General features: G+C 57.9%; 1 pseudogene; it reads left to right on the top strand.

Moving 5' to 3' along the window:
• Positions 1-1645: 1645 nt before the first annotated feature.
• LOC118639701 lies at positions 1646-1762 on the top strand (annotated as a pseudogene).
• Positions 1763-6052: the final 4290 nt, after the last annotated feature.

The following is a 6052-nucleotide window of genomic DNA, read 5'->3' as shown; positions in this document are numbered from 1 at the left end:
GTCGCTGAAACTGAAGGTTAGGAGAAGGGGGTCCTTTAGGTAAAGGGCTTGAACACTGGACTCTGCGAGGGGAGGAGGGACCTTGGGAGACCCTGAGGAGCAGAGGGGTCCTGCCCGCCATACCCCCAGCTAATTCCCAATGGAAAGCAACACCGAAAATACACACGAGGCTGCTCTGCTTTGTGCCACGATGACACATTTGAGGCTCCTGCAAATTAGAAACAAAATGTTGACTCCGACAGGAGCCCGGTTGGTTGGCGTGTCGTTCTGATACGCCAAGGTTTTGGGTTGGCTCCTGGGTCAGGGCACAGACAAAACCCAGCTATGGAATGCATCCCCGAGCGGAACAACAACGCGGTGTTGGAGTTTCTTCTCTCTTTTATTGAAAACTATGTTTTTATTGATTGTTCAGAGAGGAAGGGAGAGTTAGAAACGTCCATCAGCCGCCTCCTGCACGCCCCCTACTGGGGATTGAGCCTGAAACCCGGGTGTGTGCCCTGACCAGGATTTGCACCCGGACCTCTCAGTCCATGCGACAAGGCTCCATCCACTGAGCCACACCAGCTGGGCTCTTCCTTTAATCCCTCTCCCCTTCATCTCTCTCTAAAATCAATCAATAAATAAAAAAATTTAAAAAGAGCCCTGGCCAGTTTGGCTCAGCGATTGAGCATCGGCCTGCAGGCCAGAGAGTTCCGGGTTCGGTTCCTGCTAGGGGCACGTACCACGAAAAAAATAAAAATTAAAAAAAATTTTTTTAAATTAAAAAAGAAATGTCGGTGCTCCTACTTTGCAGATGTCCCAAATGTGTTAGGCTGCCTGTGGGTGAGTCTGCAGCTCCCTCCCCACACCAGGCCCTCCGTCACTCATCACTTGTACCTCAAAATAGAAGTGAGGAACAATGGCTCCTGGGATGCTTGCCAAATGTCATCCCGCAGGTCATGTCCCTCACAGGACCCTTGGGGGCGGTGTGCCAGGGACCCTGGCTCCCCCAGCAGTGACTCCACTGAAGCAGACACAGTTAGGGCCTCAACGCCGGGGGCCTGGTTTCCTGTGGTCTCTAAGGGTTCCAGCCTCCAAGCCCTTGTTTCAGGTGGAACTTGGACAGAGCGTCATGAAATGAAGCCGACAAAACAAAACAAAACTGCTCGAGGGGACAAGTGGCAGGGACGCAGCGAGGGGGGGACACAGGAGCTGCCAGGCCCCAGGCTGCCAGGGAGCCGCCGGCGACTCCGGCGCCTGCAGCCCTCAGGGAGAAGCAAGGCCGGAGAGGGAGTGTGCACACGGCCTCCCCAGGGGAGCCCAGCTGGAGTCCAGGTGGCACCAGAGGGGACTTGGGTGTCCAGCTAAGCGCCCCGATTCTGAATAAAAGCAATCATGAAGTAAACTTTGCCCTGAAAACCTGACATCTAGAACTAGCTCTACATGACTTGGCTCCTTTAAGCTCTGGGTGACCCCTAAACACAGTTGCTTGCCATGTAAGCACAGCTGGACCCCAAGCCCCCTCACTGCCTGTCCTCTGTGGGGACAGCCCCCCTACGCAGCCCGTGCAGAAACCCAGACCCGTTTCTGGGGGCACAGTCCTAGGTGTCATTGATGGACCGGACCAGAGATGTTCAGAAGACTATTGTTATATTCATGGATATATATCGCTTCTTGGCGTTTTGGCTAAGATCAAGTGTAGGATCTGTTCTTATCAGTTTAATATATTCATGGATATAGTCTGTGCTGTTCACTGTGGTTTAAAACAAACACACCAACTCTCCTTACAAAAGCAATCTGGGGAACACTGGCAGGACCTCTCCCGCCTCTGGCTGACCGGGGAATCCCGCGTCCCCCGTACTTCCCGTGATACTTCCCTAGGGAACTAGGGTTCCCTGGGTCCAGTTTTGGGAAGCAGCTTTGGGAGCCCATCTGCCCATGCTCAACAAAGTCAAGCTGTTACCAGGCCTCAAGCGCCCACCTAATTTTTGTGTGCTTTATTCTGAGCGTACACAGATAACAGAGGACTTCAGAGGAAGCCCCCACGATGAAAAGGGAAGCCCCAAAACAAACAAGCAGAAACATCGATTGAGGAGGAAACAGAAGAGTTTTCAAACGGCTCTCATTGGCCACAGAGAAGTGTGAAAGGCTCTTCCGTCATCAGAAGAGAAGAGGGGACCGTGGGGGAAGGAGAGGGGACCGCGGGGGGGGGGGAAGGAGGGGGGACTGCTGGGGGAAGGAGGGGGGGCCGTGGGGGGGGAGGGGGACTGCGGGGGGAAGGAGGGGGGACCGTGGGGGGGAGGGGGACTGCGGGGGGGAAGGAGGGGGGACTGCGGGGGGGGAAGGAGGGGGACTGCGGGGGAAGGAGAGGGGACTGCGGGGGAAGGAGGGGGGACTTCGGAGGGGGGAAGGAGAGGGGACTGCGGGGGGGGGAAGGAGAGGGGACTGCGGGGGGGAAGGAGAGAGGACTGCGGGGGAAGGAGGGGGGACTGTGGGGGAAGGAGGGGGGACTTTGGAGGGGGGAAGGAGGGGGGACTTCGGAGGGGGGAAGGAGAGGGGACTGCGGGGGGGAAGGAGAGGGGACTTGGGGGGGAAGGAGAGAGGACTGCGGGGGAAGGAGAGGGGACTGCTGGGGGGGGAAGGAGAGGGGACTTGGGGGGGAAGTAGAGGGGACTGCGGGGGAAGGAGGGGGGGCTGCGGGGGAAGGAGGGGGGCTGCAGGGGAAGGAGAGGGGACTTGGAGGGGAAGGAGAAACACGGATAAAAAGATATGAATGTCACCGTTTAAAAGGTAGAGATTAGAAAGTAAAGTTGATATCCCAGAAAGCAGAACTAAAGGGTGGAGACATGTACACGAGGAGAGGGACCCACGGAAGTTGGACAGTGGTACCCGCGGGCCCACACCTAATGCAGTCGAGTTTCAGGGGGAGACATGAAAAGCAGGAAGGAACCCATCGAGAAACACTGTCTGCACGGGATTCTGGAACACAGGGCTACAGATTCCAGTCTTGCCCCGGCCCGTTGGCGCAGTGGTTAGAGCGCTGGCCCGCAGACCAGACTTGAGGGTTTGATTCCCAGTCAAGGGCACGGACCTCGGTTGCAGGTTCCATCCCAGGCTCTGGTTGGGGTTGTGCAGGAGGCAACCAATCGATGTGTCTCACACTGATATTTCTCTCATCTCTCCCTTCATCTCTCCCACTCTATCTAAAAAAATCAATGGAAATGTATCCTTCAGTGAGGATGGAAAAAGAGATTATGGTCTCTCCGAAATCTAAGAGAAAAAATCAGAACTGAAATCAGCATGCCACCAGACTTCTCATCCTAACAGCAACTGGACACGGAAAATGAGATCTGATGAAGAGATTTAAGTAGAAAGCACTTCCCTTTAGAGTTTTAAAGACACTGCACACTGTCAGAGGGCAGGATGAAGAGCATTAAGACTTGCAAAGGTGTAAAAAACATGTATGCCCTGCCCGGCCGGTGCGGCTCAGTGGTTGAGCGTCGACCCTGCACCAAGAGGTCTCTGGTTTGATTCCAGGTCAGGGCACGTGCCCAGGTTGTGGGTCCGATCCCCAGTGGGGGGCGTGCAGGAGGCGGCCAGTCGATGTTCTCTCTCATCGATGTTTCTCTCTCTCTCTCCCTCTCCCTTCCTTTCTCTCAAATCAATAAAGAAAAGTTATTTATTTTTTCTTAAATGTATGCCTTTCTGAGGAAGCTGTTTCGAGGATACCCTCCAGCACAATGAGGGCTGATAAAGGAAAAACGGAGCCCAGGACACCGACAGCTTCAACTGGGCCCAAAGTGCGGCCGGAGGACGGAGCGTCCACAAGGGGGGCGCTTCAGGGGAGAACAGCGCCCGATGTACTGCGGCGAAGACACAGGTAACGTGACAGGCTGTCCGGGTCCCCTGCCAGGGACGGCAGAGCAGGGCCAGCTGACGGCCTGGAGCCGCGCTTCCGGGAGTAAGGTGAGGATGATGACGCACGCGCCTCGTGGCCACGTCAGGTTACGTGAGAAGGTTCACGAGGCACCTGGATCCGCATCTGGCACATGGTAAGTGCTCAAATTTAGCCACCGGTGTGATGCTGGCATATGGGACAAAGGTGAACGAAGAAGTCAGAGACTCAGAAAATCCGAGTTCGTCTGAGAAAGAACGAGAGTCAAGTTCATCACAGTCGGCGGTGTTGGGTACAATGTGCCACAAAGTAAACGTGAAGTTACAATAGTGACGCACTGTGAGGACGGGAGGGGTCGTGGGGAGAGACCTGTGTCTCCACCTCCCTGACCAGACATCCCCAGATAACGTACAGAACTGAGGAGGGGCCGGGCAAGCACCAGGAGGGCGCTGGCCCCCAGGAGCCGCACGGGCCGGTTTGGCAGGTCGTGGGCACGCATCGCGGAGAGGCCAGGGCAGACGGGTGGCAGCCCCGGGCTTGGGGAACACAGTCGAACCCGGTGACCACCTTCCGAGCGAGGCAGCCCGTGCTTGGGGGAAAGGCGTCCTCTGGGCCAGCCGCACCCTGGCCTCCCCTGAGCTCTCTGCACCGTCTCCTCACCTGTGACAGGAGCTCGGAAGCTCAGGCTGGCGGAGAAGTCGGAGGCACACCTGGCCCAGCGCCGGCCCAGGGAACACAGGAAAACAGCGGAGATCAGGGCTGACCCCCACCCCCACCTCACCCCAGCAGGGGCCGGCCAGCGGGATGTGCTCAGGGGGCACCTCCGTGCAGGTGGGGCAGGAGGAAGAGGACCAGCCCCCCCAGCCTTCCTCAGCTCCCAGGCACCTGCCTGCCAGGCCACCGTCCCCACACGCACGGCCGTTGGCTGAGGTGCACCCGGAATGTGCGGACACGCACACCATCCCGCTGAGCTCATGGGAGAGGACACCAGAGCCGAACCAGAACCCCACAGCCTCTCTGGGGTTAGCTCCACTGGCAGTCTACCCACATCCTTCAGGAGTTGGGAAGGACCCAAGCTGGCCCTACCAGCCTGGTCCCAACAACCAAAGCTTCCTGCTCAGTTTTATGGTCCTAGAGGACCCAGGTCTAGGGAACAATTGTCACCCAGGCTCCCGGAGTCCCGTGACCCTAACAATTGTTCCTTGGGCTCCCACTTCAAAGCAGGCCGGCCAGAAGCTGCCCTTACCGAAAATACGTGGGTGTAACCTGACGCTCGAGGCTGGCCTCTGGGGCTGGGGCTGGGAAGTGCCGGAGGGGGGGACAGAGTCCTCATCCTGCTGCCCCGACTGCCAACTCCGTGTTGACTCCGCCTGGAGATGCCCAGCCACCCGAGAGCTGGGAATGGGGTGGGCTGGCCAGCCAGCACGATTTCTCTAGAACTCAGCAGCCTAGATAAGCCTGGCATTTCCGCTTATCTCTGACCCTGCCCAGGCCCCAGAGGCGCCCCAGGCTTCACTCAGCTATCTGCTCTGCTGGGCTCTATCTGCTCCCCAGGGGCCTACTTCCTGCATCACTTAGCGGAGTGTCCAGCTGGGAAACAAACACCGTGTGGTCCTAGAAGGGAGGGGAGGGAGAGAGCCCGAGTTCAGACCCCAGAGACCGGAGGAGGGCCGGGCGCACTGGGGATCCCTGCCAAAGGCGGCCCTCGGGGCAGAGCAGCACGGTGGGTGGCGACCCAGTTTTTCCTCAGTGGGGCTGCCTGCACCCGGGCCTGGGCGCCTGGTGACTAATCTCCAGGCTCGGGGTCCAGCTCCGGCCTCTTCAAGTAAAACTCCTCAGCCGGCGGGTGTGGCTCAGTGGTTGAGCGTCGACCCTGAACCACGAGGTCGCCGGTTCGATTCCCGGTCAGGGCACATGCCCAGGTTGTGGGCCTGGTCCCCAGTGGGGGGCGTGCAGGAGGCGGCCAGTCGATGTTCTCTCTCATCGATGTTTCTCTCTCTCTCTCCCTCTCCCTTCCTCTCTAAAATCAATAAAAGAGAAATAAATAACTACTCAGGAAGCTAAGACACACAGCACCCCCAAATACAGGGGCGGACTGCAGTTAGGGACAGGGCGACGGCAGCTGCTGAGTGAGGTGCCAGCTTCAACTCAAAGCTTGCCCTCAGGGAGGCTCCCTGG

The sequence above is a fragment of the Molossus molossus genome, unplaced genomic scaffold, assembly GCF_014108415.1.
Source record: "Molossus molossus isolate mMolMol1 unplaced genomic scaffold, mMolMol1.p scaffold_m16_p_21, whole genome shotgun sequence".
NCBI lineage: Eukaryota > Metazoa > Chordata > Mammalia > Chiroptera > Molossidae > Molossus > Molossus molossus.
This window is presented reverse-complemented; position numbering and strand designations above follow the sequence as displayed.